Genomic DNA, 17,419 nt, shown 5'->3' with positions numbered 1-17,419 from the left:
AACAGACATGGACCACCCCAGAAAGTACATGATCTTGGGCAAAGTGGTTCTCAGCAGCTCAGACAGACAGCTGACATTGGAGGCTGACTCTGGAGCGGGATAGCAAGTTCTCCTCTGAAGTGGGCTCTGGACAGTGCCATGGAGTGTCCACCACACTCAATGTTTACAAATGATTGAAACATTTCAATGTGGCACTTTCTCCTGGTGTGGACTGTCTCTGGTGGGCTGAGTTTACAAATGATTGAAGGCACAGATGCAGGTCAAACATGGGCAACAGATTGTCCCGGGAGAGAGCTCAGCCAAACCGAAGAGAGAGCCTTGCTGTGGGGAGAACTCAGGTCCTTGTAGAGAACCAAAGGAAAAGTATGACATCTGTGCTTCATGCTGCCTTGGAGGGCGTACAGTGAAGACCCACATTGTGGACTTAAACCCAATGTCAGAATCCTGCAGAAGGTGGGGGGTGGGTTCATCATGGTCCTAGAAGAAGAAAAAGCCAGGGCAAGTGGGCCTCCCATCCTGGCCAACATGGGGGCCGTGGGTGGGTGTCAACTGTGTGGCACTCTGGTGAGCCTGAAGACCTCAAGACTAGACATAGGCCCCATTAGGTAAAGATCCAACTAAATAGGTATTATGAGGGAGAATCCAAAAATATTCTATGGCCCCCATAAGATGATTGTAAGTAAGAAAGTTGTCAAATTCTAAAATCAGAGAGATGTCTCACTTCCTACCCACTGTGTCTCATTATCCACCTGCCTCCGCAGTGATGGTTGTCTGTCGTCTTTTGCACTATGATCCTAGCCACCGTGATGATCTCAGCACATTAACATGGCCCATTCTTGGTGAACATGTTCAGCAGAAAGAGAGAGCAGGGGCTTCCCACCTTGGCCCCCTTAGAAATCTGGAGGCGCTGGCCAGATGCATGTTGGGAAGGGCTTTGACTACCCAGACAAGGAAGGTAGACTTACTTTGGCAAGAACTAGGGAGTTGCTGAAGACTTGGTGATCTAGAGAGTGATTAAAAGAATCAGACTAGTACTTTAGCAGGATGCATTTGCTCTCAGTGTTCTAGACATTCCAGAAACACGGGAGAGGGGAGGCAGACACATAATGCCCTCGGGTTTATTGGCTTAGCTCAGGTAAGAGAGAGAAGCCTGAGCTGTGGGGTAGGGCAGCAGGAGGGAGAAGGCCTGGATCGGACACCACAAAGCCCTCCAGGTTCCTGAACTCCTGACAAGGACCGTGGTGGCTCCCGCTAACAGCCGTAGGGGGTCCACGGGAGGAGCTGGTTGGCGGGGCAAGGGAGCTAGAGAGGAAGAGTAAGCATTTCTCTTGCTTATGAGACTCTGATGGGAGGACAATGGGATGTCTTAGGCATCACCTATGTCCAGTTGACCAGAAGTCAATCCTGAGATGAGGATTTGTGTGTGAGTCGTTCCTCACAGAGGTCCTTTCCGGGTGATCTGCAGGGGCCAAGGGGAGTCAGGAAAGGAAAAGAGAAGGAGCCAAGCAGGGCCCACCCTCAGGCATATCCTTGCCTGGCCTCACCTGCAATACAGCTCCAGAAGGTGAGTGCCCCCCAGCTGGTACCGCCCAGTGAGGGGAGCTAGGCTTTCACCCCCGGGGTCCTGTCAGCCGATGATTAAGAGCCACCAGGAGGTGGGGGTGGGTGGGTAGGTGACCCCCCCCTCCGGGCACTGCCAGTTGCCTGTACAGGTGTATGCAGCGGCTCCCTTCTCTTAGCCTTGAGGACTGACCTCCCAGGCCAAGCCTAAGTGCTGGATGAAGTGTGCAGAGTCAGAGCACAGCGACTGTAGTGGAGTGCAAGCATAAGGGGGCCACAGGGATCCCAGGGCGACTGGGCAGGACACCAACACTGTCTGCTGTCGCAAGGAGCATGGTCTTGAGAAAGAACAGCGGCATGCCAGTGGCTCTTCTGGCCAGGCTGATCTCTGTCCTCTCAGCCATCTGCTGCTTTGAGGAACAGCGTGGAAGCCTGGGCCAGGGTCTGTTGCAGATTTCACCTCACGTTCACCTTTTTCCATAGAAAATGGGAAGCCGGGAAGCGCATTTCTCAATGCCAGAGCCCCCAACGGGCTGCAAAGTGCCCTGGCTGCTGGCACGCCCTTGATGCTTCTGGCCTGCGCAGAGGGCTCCCAGCTCCAGCTCATTAGCCATCCCCAAGCCGGCCACAGGTGCCACAGCCTCCTGACAGCTCTCTAAGGCGCTCACCTGTCAGCGGTCAGGAGACTGGCCTCGACACAGGGGCGGATGCTCCCAGCCCGTTAGGACTTGCTGGAAGTGTCAAGAAATTGCGGGACACGGGAGACAGCATCCCATGTGAATTGCAGGGGCCTGGAGCACACGGAGCTGGACTCACAAAGTGAATTAAGCCAAGCCTCTGGGGGTGGGGGAGGGGAGGGATGCCACCTCCTTCCCAGCAAGGAAATAACTAACAATGGAAGTCAGGGGATACAGAGCAAGACTAGGGGGCCGCCCTCTCAGACCCTCCCTGCGGTTTAGGCCTGTGCCTGGCGTAGTGCGCCAGGGTCCCTGAGAGGTTAACCCTGAAACAAAGGGGTTGGTGAGGACTCTGCGCCCGCCTCTGGCTGCCTTCTCTTCCGATGGGGCCTTGGCGAGCCCATAGGACTTGTGAAATACTTTGCGTCCCGTCCCCGCTCAGAGCCACCCCTCCTGCCAACCCCGTGGCCTCTCAGCTGTTCTGCCAGCGTGGCCCTGTGCACCTCACCCCGAGGGAGGCAGGCCGGCAGGCAGGCACGCAGGCAGGCACGCAGGCAGGCACGCAGGCAGGCACGCAGGCAGGCAGGCAGGCAGGCCTGGCTTTGCCCTCAGCTTCCCAGCAGCAGACAGGAAAACAGTAGACAGCCGGGTGTCAGTAGTCTTTTCCCAGAAGCCTGGCCACCATGTCCCTGTCCCCCATCCCGCCAGAGAGCCGTGCACTGTGTGCTCTGCAGCTGCCCCTCTGGGGGGTGGCCTCACCCTCGGTGGAGCTAGCCCGAGCTAAGTCACGAAGGTGGCGCCTTCTCCCGGTGCGGACCACACCACTGTCTCTGAACCCCCATTCGTCCCCCCCCTTCTCCGGGTTTGCTCAGGTTTGGCATCCTTCCAATCCCACAGGAATTCGGCTGATAAATGAATTCATACTCAAAGGTTATTGACTTAATTTGTCACCCCCATCCAGGAGCTATTTGCACTGAAAAGAGATCCACCAGGGAGAAGGCAATGTTTAACTGCGAAGAATGCCTTTCTAAGAGGCGGTAGGGTGGGGGGTTCAGGCAGTGTGGCCTTCGGGTAGCCCTCTGCGGATCACCACTGAGGTGACAGTCTCTCAGCAAATTCTGGCTGCGGGCACATCCCAATTTTAGTGTGCCCTGGAATGGCCTGGGGTGCTGGGGGGGAGGGAACTGCAGATCCCCGGGGCCCTGGGGATTTGATTTAGCAGGCCTGCAGGAGGCCCAGGGACCTGCATTTTCATCTGCTCTCTCCTTTCTGGTGGAAGTGGTCCATGGACTGCATTTTGAAAAATACTTGGCTATTAGTCCACTCCAGCTCCTGTAGACGCTGCGTGGCTCAAACAGCAGGCATTTATTTGGTTCTGTTTGTTCAGTTCTGGAGGCGGGGAATCCAAGATCAAAGTATGGACAGATTTGGTGTCTCCGGAGGCCTCTGTCCTCAGCTGGGAGACGACTGTAGTTCCCTGTGTCCTCACCTGGCAGGTGCTGTGTCCCTGCACGCCCCCGTGTCTCTGTGAGTGTGCAAATGTCCCATTCTTAGGACACCAGTCAGACTGGATTAAGCCCACCCTAAGGGCCTCATTTTACCTTCATCACCTCTTTAAACACCCCGTCTCCAAAGGCAGTCACCTCTGAGGTCCTGGTGGTTAGAGTATCAGCATGCAGATTCGGGGAAGAGATACGCTTCAGCCCCAGGCGGGCATGTAGAAACAACAGCAACAATTAAAGCATTTTTGAAGTGGTTCCCAAGTTCGCTGGGTTCGCTGCAAGAGAAAAGAGAACCTGGGCTTGAAGAGGTGGTGCAGTAAGCACCCCGGACAGCGCCCCCTGTTGGCACTGCCGGCCTCTGGGTAGGCCACCGCCCTGGCTAGGCCTCCGTAGCGCCTGTTCTGGGCTTCGAACCAGAACCAGCCTTTCTTCCCTCCGCTTCACGGGAGAGAAGTCTCTGGCGCTGGCACCAGTGTGGCCGCCCGAGGCAGCCCTTCCTTCTGCCTCCGAGGGTGCTGCTTTCTCCAGAAAAGCGAGGACCCTTCACCCTCCCCGTTCATCATCACCCGGGGCAATCTAATTACAGCCTCGTCTTAAAAGAGGAACTCATTTACAATTGAGACTTCTTCCTTATGAAAATGTAACATCTTGAACTATGTTTTTCTGGCCCCCTTTCTCAAAAATAAAAAAAGGAAATTAATTAATTTTCCTTGCACACGGGAAAAACTCACGGGGTCTTGCTGGTTGTGCAAGGAAAGGATTCTGTCTCTCTCTCTCTCTCTCTCTCTCTCTCTCTCTCTCTCTCTCTCCTGGCCTCCCGCTGTGTGACAGTGAAATGCTAAAATGATTTTGGCAGGAGAATATTCTCAAAGGCTGTTTTTATTTCAGCGGCAGAAGAGTATCTCTGAACGCAGGCTGCACCTCTGCCCTGTGGGGCTGTTTCTAATTGCACGAGGTGAGCTGCAGAAATCCTTCTCCTAGCCGGGTGGGGAGAAAGCGGCAAGAAACCTAAGAAAGATAATCGTGTCTGCCACACTCGGCGCTCACCACTTAAAGGAATTAACTTGTTGGAACAAAATATTTCTATGGGTGCACAAACTATGCAGGAGAATAATGAGGCTGACCCCTTTCTTACGCTTTGCAATCACTGGGGTTTGTTGCTTTTCTCTCTAATCACAACATGCTATGTTCCTCCTTGCTCACACCTCTGTCGGCAAGACTGGCTGCGAATACTTTAGATTATCACCTTCTCATTTTCAGTGTGAAATAATTGCCCAAGGATGGAAACTGACAAACAAGAATGTGGATTTCGGAAAGCAGCCCACTCGTTATTTAGGATAGCCTGCATAGGAGGGAGACAGGTGCATTAGGTATCATCACCTTCTCCTGTCCTCACACTCACCTCTTTAGAAACCAGGCTGTGCTCTCAAAGACCCAGTTTGATTCGAAATATGGAAGACAGTGGGGGGACTGATATGGTTAATTAAAGCCCTATCTGATGCTGCAGCATAAGAGTATGAAGTTGTGGGGAGAAGAAGCCTTGTGGGTTTCCCTCTTGGCGCTGCCACTGAGTGACTGTGTGGCCTTGGGCAAATTAACTAACCTCTCTGTGGCTCGGTATTTTCATTTATAGAATAATAACTATTCTTTATGAGACGGTGAGGGCTGAATTAGTACTTGGAAAGTGCTCAGGTCCATGATCAACATACAGTAAACACTCAATGATTACCAGCTATTCTTATTTATGCCCTCAGAAAAGAAAGAGTAGATGCCTTCTTTCCCTCCTTCAGAAATATTTAGTAAGTGCTGTGCTTGGGCATCAGGAAAAGTAATCAAGGCCCCTGTCCTCAAGGAGCTCATAGTTTAAGTGCATATATAAACAACTGACTATAATAGTGCATTAGACAAATTTGAATTAGTGCTGAGTAAAGATAATGGTACCAGTGTATGGAGGCCCTAAGAGGAGAAATGCTTAATTTGGAATAGCAGATCATGGATGGCATCATGAAGGAAGTGGCTTTTGAGTTGGACCTTGCTAGGATAAAAGGTCTCTGGAAGCAGAAAACAAAAGAAAGATGTTCCGGGGGAGGGCATGACACCTTCAGAGAAAGGCGAGGATGTGTGTGGTGTCGCGACAAAGGAATGGAGGGGACTGGGGAGCCGGACAGGTAATCGGAGCCTTCATCTGTCCTGCAGCAAACTGGCATCCTGATTTTTTTTTCCAGGTAAAACAACGAAATGATATGGCGGTATGATGTGTTCCCCATATTTTTCCCCCCGGAAAGAGTTTGGGGAAAAAATTTTAATGATGGGCAAAGTCTTACTGTTACCAACTCTAATTTAGCAGCAAGAGCCCCCCCCCAGACACCCCGGTTCTGTCCTTACAGGTCATTTATTACACCCAGAGAAATCTTTGTAGTCCCCACAAAAGTGCAGCTACCTCTGGGGTACAATGCGGCTGCTACTTAACTGTCACGTAACATGACAATCGAGTGTCCTATTAGAGCTAAAATTTAATTGTGAAGACGGGTACCATATTTAACTGCAATCCTGGGGGGAATTTAGGTTGACAGGCTGTAATTACCCAAACTGGAACCTGGCCAGGACACACCTACTCTTTGCCAAAAGAGCTATGGGGGTTTCAAGGACCGCAGGCCTGAAGCTGCCGGTCTGCGGGATGGGGAATCGGGGCTTGCGGCCCCACAGCTCCCCCTAACAAAGCTAAGTGCAAGCGCAGGAGCTCTGGGGAGCCAGCCTCTTCTGACCGCTCCCCTGCCCCCCCCCCAGTTCCCCGCGCTTTGGAGCCTACCCCCAACGCTTTCCCTGCCTCCACCTGCCTCCGATCCATCATGAGTTATCAGAAACTTTCCATTTAAGGCTACATGGCTGTGGGTCCTACAGTCGGGTTCTCGCTGGGTCTTATCTGTGTCTGTCTGTCTGGTTGGCCCTCTCGGTGTGTTTCTCCCCAGGTCCTGCTGTTTCTCTTTTATCATGATGGAAGTGCTTGTCCTGATAAAATAATTACCCACCAGAGCACAGTGGTTCTGATCACCAGCTGCTATTTCTACATAGAGATCAATTAGAGGCATCTTTTCGCCGGGGAAGTGGGCTGGTCGGGCCAGTTTACTAAAAACCCCATTAGGAGTCTTACTGTGAAATGCATTATATTCTGGCCTGCCAGTGCAGTTGCTTCCAGAAAAAAATTACAGAACGGGCCAAGAAGAGGTGGAAATGTGGCTTGCTGATGTCACTGAAGAGTTAAAAGGGAGAAAGTTCTGAACTGCAAGCAGCAGTGTGAATAAATGTGGTCTTAATTTAAGGTTATGGATTTTTTAAAAAGCCTTGCTTTTTTGTCTTCAGAAGTCTTGGCATTCATATCAGTTAAAAAATAATTTAGACAGAAAATAAATGTTGGAGCAAACTCAAATTATTATGTGCATTTTAAATAAACCCGTGTTTTCTGCTGCAGACATACCATATGAATAATAACATTAATAGTGATCACGATCATTTGTCAACTGATGATCTTTTCCCTCCGACCTTCCAGGCCATTGGTTCCTGGCCCTGCTATTTAACTCAGTCCAAGGCCCGTTCTTTGTGAGGGGGGCTGAGGATAACAGCCCCCACTCCCTCTGCAGGTTGGAAAGGTAGAAAAACCCAGGGTTCTGGTCCCAGCTCAGCCCTAATTAGCTGGGTGAACGTGGGCAAGTTGCTTCACTCCTCTGGCCAGTTGTCAAAGGATGGAATGGTCTCTAAGGGTGACCGGTGGAGCCCGTAACGTGCAAAATCAAAAGCAATACAGGAATGTCACCTGGGAAAATTTTTTTCCCTTTTTTTAAAGATGAAAGTTCTGAAAAAAAGCACAGACTCAAAAAGAAACTTCAACAAAGCAATTATTGAATAGAGCACCAGAGGAAGTTAGATTAAGACTCATTTTTTAAAATTTGCGGGATGGTTTTCTACTGAGTTTCTAAGAGCACACACACACACTTACATACATAGGTACACTTTGGTCAAAGGCAAATCCACGTAAAACTGTCCAGATGCTACCAGCAGAACAATGACATGTAAGGTTGAACCATATGAAATTGTCATTTCTATAGGTCAAAAAGAGTGCGATATAAGAAATTTCTTATGGTTCAAACTAATATTATATATGTATGTGTGTAGTATATATGTAAGGTATGTATACAGAACCTATTAAAAGACTTATATGTATTACTATGTGTACATACTTATGTATTATTATATATCAAAAGGTATATATGTATATAATATATAAACCATTATAAATGACATAATAATAATATAGTCTAGAGAACTGTGATTCTTCTATATTCTTATTTTTCTAGCAAATACTTTCACAACAAAAAAAACTGGTATATTCTTCATATCCCTATCCTAACTCTTAGACCAAGATGGCATGAGACCTGTTAACAGAACACATATTGGCATCCCAGGTTACATTTCTACAGACCCTGGTTTGATCCATTGAGAATATCACCAGAAGTTGACATGTGCAAAGGTCACTTGGAGGCACTAGCAGGGATATTGCCTCCCAGCAAAGGTGAAGGGTACCCTGGGCCCTTGGGGAAAGAAATCCCCCTGGAGCTGGGCCCAGCCAGACCTGTGCACAGCTTCACTCAGAGGTTTGAGGGTCATGATATATATCCCTGAGGAGAGATGCTTTTTTAGCAGAGTTTACTGATAGTTATTTTTTATTAGTGATTTTACATTAAAAATACATGTATAGTTAGTTATACCCAATAATGATTGCAAGGATAGCTAATGTGACAGAATGTTCCAGGATATTTTCAAGAAAGAGATGAGGCTGGTAGGAGTAAGGAAGCTTCCATGAATGAAGCAAGTGGATTTCAAAATGAATAAGGAAATAATGATTCTGGAGGGAAACAATCAAATCTTTCACTGATTAAAAATTTCACTTCCTTATTTTATGTATGTAGGTCCTCATTTGTTGTTTCTTTCACTTCCATAAAACTGCCAGAATAGCCAGACCAAGTGCTCCCTAAAAGGTATTTTTCAATGGAGATAATCGTAAATTTTCATTGTGAAAAAAAATCAAGAAATTATGGAAAAGTATAAGAAAATTAAAATCACCTGTAATCTCATCATTCAGAAAGTGTGATTGGAGGCGCTTTTACCCAGACGTTTTTTTTTTTTTACACATACATGGTTTAAAAATGCTCAAAAAATCGAAGCATCTTACACCTTCTGTTTCCAACTTTTTTTTTTCATTTAGTGACATCTACATGTCATGGACATATTTCCATATCAATAGATACAAAGCTATTCATCTTCTTTTTAAGGTTTTTATTTATTTATTCATGAGAGACACACAGAGAGAGGCAGAGACAAAGGCAGAGGGAGAAGCAGGCTCCCTGCAGGGAGCCCAATGCGGGACTCGATCCCAGGACCCCAGGATCACACCCTGAGCTAAAGGCTGATGCTCAACCACTGAGCCACCCAGGCATCCCTTATTCATCTTTTTAAAAGTGACTGTATAGTATTCCACTGTGTGCTTAACCAATCATTTAGCAATACACATTTAGGTAGTTTCCGGCTTGGCTATATAAACCTCATCGAGATAACCAATCTTTACTATATGCTTGTTTACTCGTTTGCTTATTCCTTAGGATTCTTTCCTATAGGTGGGATCTGTGAGTCAGAGGACCATGCTTTTGTTCCACATTGCCAGGCTGCTCTCCAGAAAGGCTGAACCTACTTATAGTCCCATTAGTGGCAAATGTAAATGCCCCTTTCCCCTCACTTTGCCTGGGGAGGATCAATAGGTTTAATCTTCGCCTAGCTGGTAAATGAAAAATTATATTCTATAGGTTCAGTCTCATTGGTAATCAAAGAGATACCAAATGAAACAGCACCTCTTCAGTCTTCATATAGAGTTGACTTATATTTCTTCTTTTGTGGATTGCCTACTCATGCCTTTTGCCCATTTTCCTATTTTGGTATTCTTCATTTTCTTATTGATTGCCAGAGTACTTTATATATTAAGGATACTCTTCTTTCAATTGCTGGCTATGTAAAAAAGATTTTTGTCAGTTTTCACTTGTCTTTTGTTTCCATTTTTTTTCTTTTCAATGCCAAAGGTTTATGTTTTATGTATTAAAGTAGTTAACTTCTTTCTAAGGGTTTCAGTCTTTAGGGTCACTCTAGAAAGGCAGCCTCTTGTTTTGCATTTTATTTTTCTAGTCATACTAAACTACACTACAGTTATGGCTCTCTTTTCCCTCCAAACCACAGTTCTTGTTACTTTTCAGAGGTTCTGGAGTGCAAGCATAAGGGACCTTGGAAACCAGAGCAGAGGAAATAGGACTATGAATAGTAACACTTGACATTTCTATTTTCAGTGTGCTATAGGATCACTAATTAGTAACCCCCTTAGCTTAGCCCCAAGGGTCACCCTGGCTGCCTTTTACTCACTCTACAGGATACTGTGGCGTAGGACAGAGAAGGCTGTGGCATTCATTTGGTGGGCAACACTCTACCTGGCCAAGACTTCAATCCAGGCTCCTGATTCCCCATCTGTGCTTAAATTAAGGTAAGGCACTTTTCCTCCACAGAGGCTGGCAGATTCCCGGGATGCACACAGACCACCAGGATGAGTTCTCTGGCCGAAACACCACTGCTGTTCCTTCGCCCTTCCCAGAAACTGGAAATCACATAACCTAGAGGATGGTTTGCAATAAGGCTTGGCAGCTACAACTGAAATCTGATGTGGACTATTATGTTGATGCTATGGACAGTGAGGGGCTCTAGGAAGAGCAGAGGAGAGGTTCCTGGAGGAGTGACCTCTCTGCTGAGACCCAGTAGATGCACAGGCATTCATCAGGAAAGGGAAGAGCTGTGGCTCTGAGAGACATGAAGGCAACCTGCAAACTTCTGAAGCCTGGAGTGGCAGGGAAGCCAGGAGAGTTAGATTCAGAGAGAAAAAAAGTGTTTTGTAGCAGTGTTTCTTATATTATCTTTGGAAAAGGAGTGGGGACCCCCTCCTCCCTACAACACGTGTCCCAAACCAATCCTTTGGTGATGAAATGCAATAAAATGGATTAACAAAAATTAACAGGCATCCAAAAAAAAAAATTAACAGGCATCCAAGATACAAACCGCATTTTTTATTATTAGATTCAGCACACAAAAATTCCTCTGCCAAAATTTCCCGTTATTCTCTGTTTCTGAACTTAACTTCATGGCCAATCAGCAACAGTTTACCTGCTGGTGTAAGTTCACGAAGCATGCTTTTTGAGTGGCACCGAGGCAAAGCTTTCTGGGAAGAAGAAATGTCGCCAAGGTGTTAAGTCAGGTGTGGTCTGTGAAGCGTCCTTTGGATGTAGCAACAAATAGGTGGTTGCAAAGAGCAGTTTCCGATGAAGTGGTTGAGACAGCAGCCAGGCCCAAGTGGCTTGAGGAGTCCACCAGCATTCACAGCGATTAAAAACCGTGGAGGTGAAGATAAACTGCAACGGGACAGGTGTAGGCCAGGCTCCAAGGCCCCGCGGGGACAGGGCGGGTGGGAGCAGTGGGTTTGGCCGGTCCAAGGCCAACACAGACGCTGGGGCATCCCACTTAGCAGGCAGAGAGCAGGCGGCCGAACAGCCCAGTGGCGTGCTGCTGCACAGCCTGATGCAACTGGCAGGGCCCTGAGCCCACTGAAGGAACTTGGCCTTCCCCCCTCAACAACGAGACACTCGGGCTGTGCACTTGCAGGCCGGGGAGGGGTCGTCTTCTGGGCCATGTTCACAGGCATGGCACTGCGTGCACAGAGATGAAGCTGCCGGAGGTGGAGCCCACCGCCTTCCTGCCCTGTTCCAGTTTCTCTACTCGGCTGAAGTCACCACCACGTGGTACACGACCGAGAGGCACGCAGTGTGGGTGCTCGAGGCCCACCGCGTGGACTTCCAGGAGAATAAGCTCCAGGATGGCCATGTGTTCCTGCTGCCCACGTGGGCCAGACTTTTCCACGAACTGCAGCAGGCCAGCCCACACCTGGAGAATGTGGCAGAAACACAGCGGACGCTGTTGCTGCTGAGGGCTTCACAGACCTCGACCTGGACACACTGGTGGCATGCTCGGGTCGGACAGACACCCTGAGTATTCCGAGGTATGCTTGTTCAGTTGTTCGGCACCCTGGGCCTCTGGGCCGAGGCTGAGCATCAGCAACAGCAGCCACAGGTGATGCAAGAGAACAAGTGCAAGATCCTGGGCAAGGCGCTTGCCCTCATCTGCTTCCCACTGATGACCATCTGGGAGTCTGCTGTGGAGCCGGTGCAGGAGGGCCTCCTCGTGGACCGCCAGGTGGGCAGCCTCTTCCTGCACTTGACGGCCTCCTTTAAGCCACGTGTGGACTTCATCCACCAGCGTGCTCCTGCCTCCACAGGAACAGCTTCCAGCAGGGGTACGGAGGCACCAGCAACTGCCTCAAGGTCTCCATCAACACGAGCATTTTCGTGGTTGGCTTTGGGCTCTATGGCTCCAGCCACGGGCCCACTGATGACCATGTGAACATCCAGATCATCCACTTGGGCAGGAACACAGGGCCAGAATGATAGGGGCTTCAGCTGTGATGACTCCACCAACACCTTCCTGGGTCATGTTCAAAGAGCCCATGGATGCGCTGCCCAATATTATCTACACAGCGTATGCTGTGCTGAAGGGCCTGGACTTTCATTAGGCACCAAAGGTCTGCCCAAGGTGACCCATGAGTCAGCCACGACAGAAGGCCTAGACGTGTTTTATCTTCTGCTATGTGGCCAGGAACAACCGCGGGTGGGTGGAGGACAGCCACATCTTTACACCTAGGCCCCCCAGGCCCCCAGCATGTCCACGGAGGATGGCCAGGACCCTGAAGTCACCTGATGCAAGTGGGCCACCACGCATTTCATGCCAAGGCCTGGTGGCCCCTGATGCTGTCTGTCTGCCCCCTGCCACATTTCTGGGCATCAGGAGAGGGTCTTCACATTCCTGGTAAGGAGCCAAGAGGTGGCTGGTGGGGGCAAGGGCTGTGTGAGGTAATTCCTTGGGACTTGGGGTATAGGGCTGGCCTAGTCCCTCCCTGAACTGAGGGTCCATAGGGTCCCTGGGTGTGGTTTCCTGCCCACCGTCCCTGAATCTTGGGATTCCTGACCAGCTGCCTGACCATTGGATTTGAATAGGTTTTTGTCTCATGTTTGCTTTGTTTAATAGCATGTGGCACTGCATCTTGGATTTCCAATTGTTGTAGGAGTATGGAGGGGGTACTTCTAGTGCATTTGGTTGAGGTCTTGTGTTCTTTTTTCCCAATGAGTACACTGGGGATGTTTAGGCCATCCTTAGCCTGGCCACCAGCACACTGGCCTGACCTCTGGAGAGTAGGACTCATGGAGGGGACTCCAGTCCCCTCAAAGTCCTGAAGGCTGGCTTCCTGCCATGCCCAGGCCCACCCAGTGGGCCTAGGGAAGGGCCATACTTGTGTAGACTCTCTGAATGGGCCCTCTCCAACCCCTGCAGCGGAGTGCATGGACCTCAAACCCTATGTTCCTGGGAGGCACAATGTTGTGAGCCAGCCTTGGTGGCCATGTCTCTGGCTAGCCCTCCTGTACACACTGTGGCCCTGCCCCACCTGGCCTCTGAGTGAATGCCTTGCTAGGAGGTGCTGGAGGGCACCACCCTTCCCCCAACTTCCAAGTATGTCCCCTCTCTCAAACTCTGTGTACTTTTCCCCCAGAGATTCCTTCTGGAAACTGTGTCCTCCCCAAAATCATGAAAGGTGCGCCTTCCTCACACCATACCCCCAAGTAGTCTTTTAAAATAAAGAAAAGAAATGTACCTGCAAACAAACAAACAACAAAGACAACCCAATGAACAGCTTAGGCTTTATAGAGATAAGTATCATCCTCATTTACACAAAACAATTAACAAAGATCTGTTCTGACATTGAATAAAGGCAGACCGTAATGGGGGAAAAGTGGGTAGTATAGCAGCAAATGTTTTGCTCTAAGAGTCCAGAGGCCTCGATTATCAAGTGGGGCCAGGCGATCATAACCTGTGTCATCCCGGCTTCCTTCTCTGCCAAATGAGGGGGTTGTGCACAATTTCTTCTCTGTGTTTACTTCCAGCTTTTGCATTCTGTGACCTTACTGTTCGATAATCACTATAAATATCGATACTCTCAAAGTGGTGCAACTTTTTCTGAGTCACTGAATTCTTTTGATCTGGCTGTGCATCTGCAAGAGCTCATCCATTGCCTGCAGATAGCTACCAGCAGAAAGCTTCTCACTTGGTTACAACCAGTAAGATAAACCTGTCCCCCAGAAAGTACACTAAGACCCTACACGTTCACAGTTTTTTTTTTAAAGATTTATTTATTTATTCATGAGAAACACAGAAAGAGAGAGGCAGAGACATAGGCAGAGGGAGAAGCAGGCTCCTCACAGGGAGCCCGATGTGGGACTCGATCCTGGATCCCAGGTTCACGACCTGAGCCGAAGGCAGGCAGCCAACCGGTGAGCCACCCAGGCACCCCACATTCATGGTTTTGATAGAGAACCCACTTCATGGGCCAGCCAGAAGGGAGGGGAAAGAATCTGAGGGCATCTTTGGGCTCATCCGGGCTTTGCAGAAAGACCAGAGCAAAAGGAGGCGGGGGAGGTGGGATGGGGGGTGAAATTACGATTGTGGTGCAAGCTGGGCAGGAGTCAGACTCTGCGGTGGGGTGATTTTCCCTGGCTGCCCCAACCCCTGTGAAGTGAAGGGAGCGTTGGCCGGATCACTGGTCCTCACCCCTGTTCTTTCTACAGATAAGAAACTGACCTGTGCTTCTGTCTTTACAGCCTCTGATATCACAGCGTCCCAGATTCAGCAAATTGTGAAGTGTCACTGCCGGTCTTCGTTGCATCCATTATGTATTATCTTTGAACATTACTCCGAGTGTGTAGACCTTCCTGTGACTATGCTCCGCATTTTCTTCTGGGCAGAGTTGGCAGAGGCGCTGTGCGGTCGCAGACACAGATGCACGGGCACGCTCACACGGCGCAGCCAGAGCGAGGGGCGGCGGTTCAGGGGGCCCAGGTAAGCAAGGAGCTGCCAGGTGCTCCCAGGAGCGTGGCTCCCTGCTAATGGGCAGGGTCCAAAGCCCGGGCTGCTTGCCGCCGGTCCCCTTGTAGCTTCGCATCGTTCTCTGCCCATTAAGTGAAACTAGAGCAAGCCATTTGAGTGGTTGCGGCCACATCTGGCTGAAGTGCCCAGCTGTTGCTCTTTCCTCTCCTCGCTTTTCAGTCCCCGTGATGTGGACTCATTACAGCTGTGATCGTTGCTGATGACATTAATGCAGTGTGCCGCTTCTGCATCGCACGTGCCATCTGCTCCCATCAGCCCTGTGGGGTAAGTGGGAGGTAATTGTTTCCCATCGGTAGTCCATTTTCTCAGATAAAGGATGCGAGATTCAAAAATAAACATCCACTCTGAGTCATGGTGACGAGGCCAGTGTGGATCCGGGGGCAGCCATCCCATCTACCTCGAGTAGTGGGTGAGCCTGCTTTCCCGGTAATTCAAGTCGAAGGGCAATTTGATTCATTAACAGTGGCTCCAGGAGAGGAGGAGGTGCAGGGAGAGAGAGTGGAGAGGCAAAAAAAAAAAAAAAAAATTCCCCGAGAGTTCTTATAAACCAGCAGGGTCAGTGCAGAGAGGAGAGGAGGGCTGGCGGGAGAAATTGGTGATTTATCAGCTAGGGCTCGCTAGTGGATGAGAATGGGAGATAAGAGCCCTGGAGCTGCAGCGCGGGCTCCGGATGCCGGGCCTCCGCTTCAGCTTTGGCTTCTCCACCGGGGACTGCGGGTTCCAGACCAGAGTGGGGGACACAGAGGGCCCGGAGCGCCGGGCAGGGCTCAGAGGGGTGGGCAAGCAGAGAGGCGGGACGTGGCAAGGCCAATAGAGGATCCAAAGGCCACCTCGCAGGAATTACGATGGGGAACAAATGTGGCTTAGCTACAGCTTTCCGGACTCCCAGGGTAGGGCTGGGTTCGTTCTTTTCTTTTCTTTCTTTCTTTCTTTCTTTCTTTCTTTCTTTCTTTCTTTCTTTCTTTCTTTCTTTCTTTTCTTTCTTTCTTTCTTTCCTTCCTTCAAGGAAATTGCATCCTGCAGTTCACTCTTAACATGTTAAGAACTGTCACATGACATCCTCGACTTGACTTTAGCCTCCCCACATATTTATTTTTTCAGTTATTTATTCCTCCCTCAGTTATTTATTCAGCAAATCTGTACTGAGCTTCCGGGACATCTCTACAATGGGGTGATTATGCCAGTGTCCCCTGACCGGCAATGACACTCAAGTGAGAGCATATGTGGCCCTGGGCGAGAGGCAATAAAGGCCCTCAGGAAGCATGGCAGCTGGAATGAAGAGCATCCCTCCTTTTGCACACACCGGACTGTCCTCACACACCCTTCTACCCATGAGGCCTCCTTGTGCCTCTTCCCTCTCCTCCCACCTGCCTGCCTCTCCGGTATCTCCTGGCTCAGGTGCTGACTCCATAGCTCTTGTGCCCCAGCTCTGGCCCCCACTTTCTTGTGGGAGCTGCCCCATCCCGTGGCAGATGGGGTGGGGGCAGGCCTTCCCTCCCAGGGCCCCCGGGAGCAGCCAAGCCCGTGGAGGGGTTGCACTGGGGCTCCTTCCAGCCAACTGTGCGCTCCGAGGGAACGGGAGATTCCTTTACACCAGGCTTGCTCCAATCGCAGCCAGTCCCGCTAATTGATTCATGTTATTTTATTTTCTGTACCGGTGGTTAGGGCCTCCAGCAATTTTATGCAAATTTATGAACCTTATGCAAATGAGGGCATCCCTAGACTAATTGCACACAGAATGGAAGCTTTGTGGGTACCTCCCCCATTCAAGTGTGCCCTGACTCCTTCTCATCCCTTAAATTACTCCCAAACTCCCCCATGCCCCCAAGCCCCCAAGATCAGCAGCCTCACCCCCCCCCCGCTACCAGCCTTTCCACCTGCAGGCTTCTCAGTGGCCATTTTGCAATGTCTGAGGGACCCCATCAGCTCTGCGTGCTGGGGCTGCTGGCTGCTGGGGTCCCAGCAGACCCTAGCCCTGGGGGACACTCCTTTCAGCTTGTTTTTATTTTATGCCATTTGAATCCCACTCAGCTTTCTTCCAATCCTCCCAGGACAGGTAAGACCAGCCTACTGCCGCCTAGAACCTGCCAAAGGCTCATGGAACTGTCTGGATGTGGCTCCTTTGGGTGACAGCAGGGCTGGGTGTGGCCCTCCTATTTCCAGGGGCCCCTGTCCCCAGTCTTAGGCTCGTCCTTGGTCCGAGCATGCTGACAACTAATCCTCAGGGAGGTGCCGTCTTAGGTGGGGTTCCCTAGGAGCAGCGCCTGAGACAGGAATTGAGAAGCAAGTGACTTGTCGAGGGAGGCCGGGCTCCCGGGAGAAGCCCACGAGGGAAGCAGGTTAGGGTAAGGGAAAAGCTGAGCAGGTATGGGTTCCGCTGGAGTCTTGACTCAGCAGGGAACTGTGGAGTTACCCACTCTGAGGCAAGAGAGTGGGTTTGTGTATCCGCCCCCACTTTGCGCCCCTAGACAGGCACTGCCTGCCAATAGCCCTAGGAGACAGGGCTGGTAATCTGCCCAGCATTGGGAGTAAGAAGGCTCCCTTCCGAGT

General features: G+C 50.1%; 1 long non-coding RNA gene and 1 pseudogene across 1 annotated transcript; both read left to right on the top strand.

The window, feature by feature from the left end:
• Window positions 1-471: 471 nt before the first annotated feature.
• Window positions 472-12,743, top strand: LOC140628542 (BTB/POZ domain-containing protein 2-like; annotated as a pseudogene).
• Window positions 12,744-14,011: 1,268 nt separating this feature from the next.
• Window positions 14,012-15,132, top strand: LOC140627544 (uncharacterized). Its single transcript, XR_012026231.1, has 3 exons — window positions 14,012-14,256; window positions 14,584-14,821; window positions 15,029-15,132. It is a non-coding gene; the product is annotated as an uncharacterized lncRNA (long non-coding RNA).
• Window positions 15,133-17,419: the final 2,287 nt, after the last annotated feature.

Source organism: Canis lupus, chromosome X (genome assembly GCF_048164855.1).
Source record: "Canis lupus baileyi chromosome X, mCanLup2.hap1, whole genome shotgun sequence".
In the NCBI taxonomy this organism is placed as follows: Eukaryota; Metazoa; Chordata; class Mammalia; order Carnivora; family Canidae; genus Canis; species Canis lupus.
This window is presented reverse-complemented; position numbering and strand designations above follow the sequence as displayed.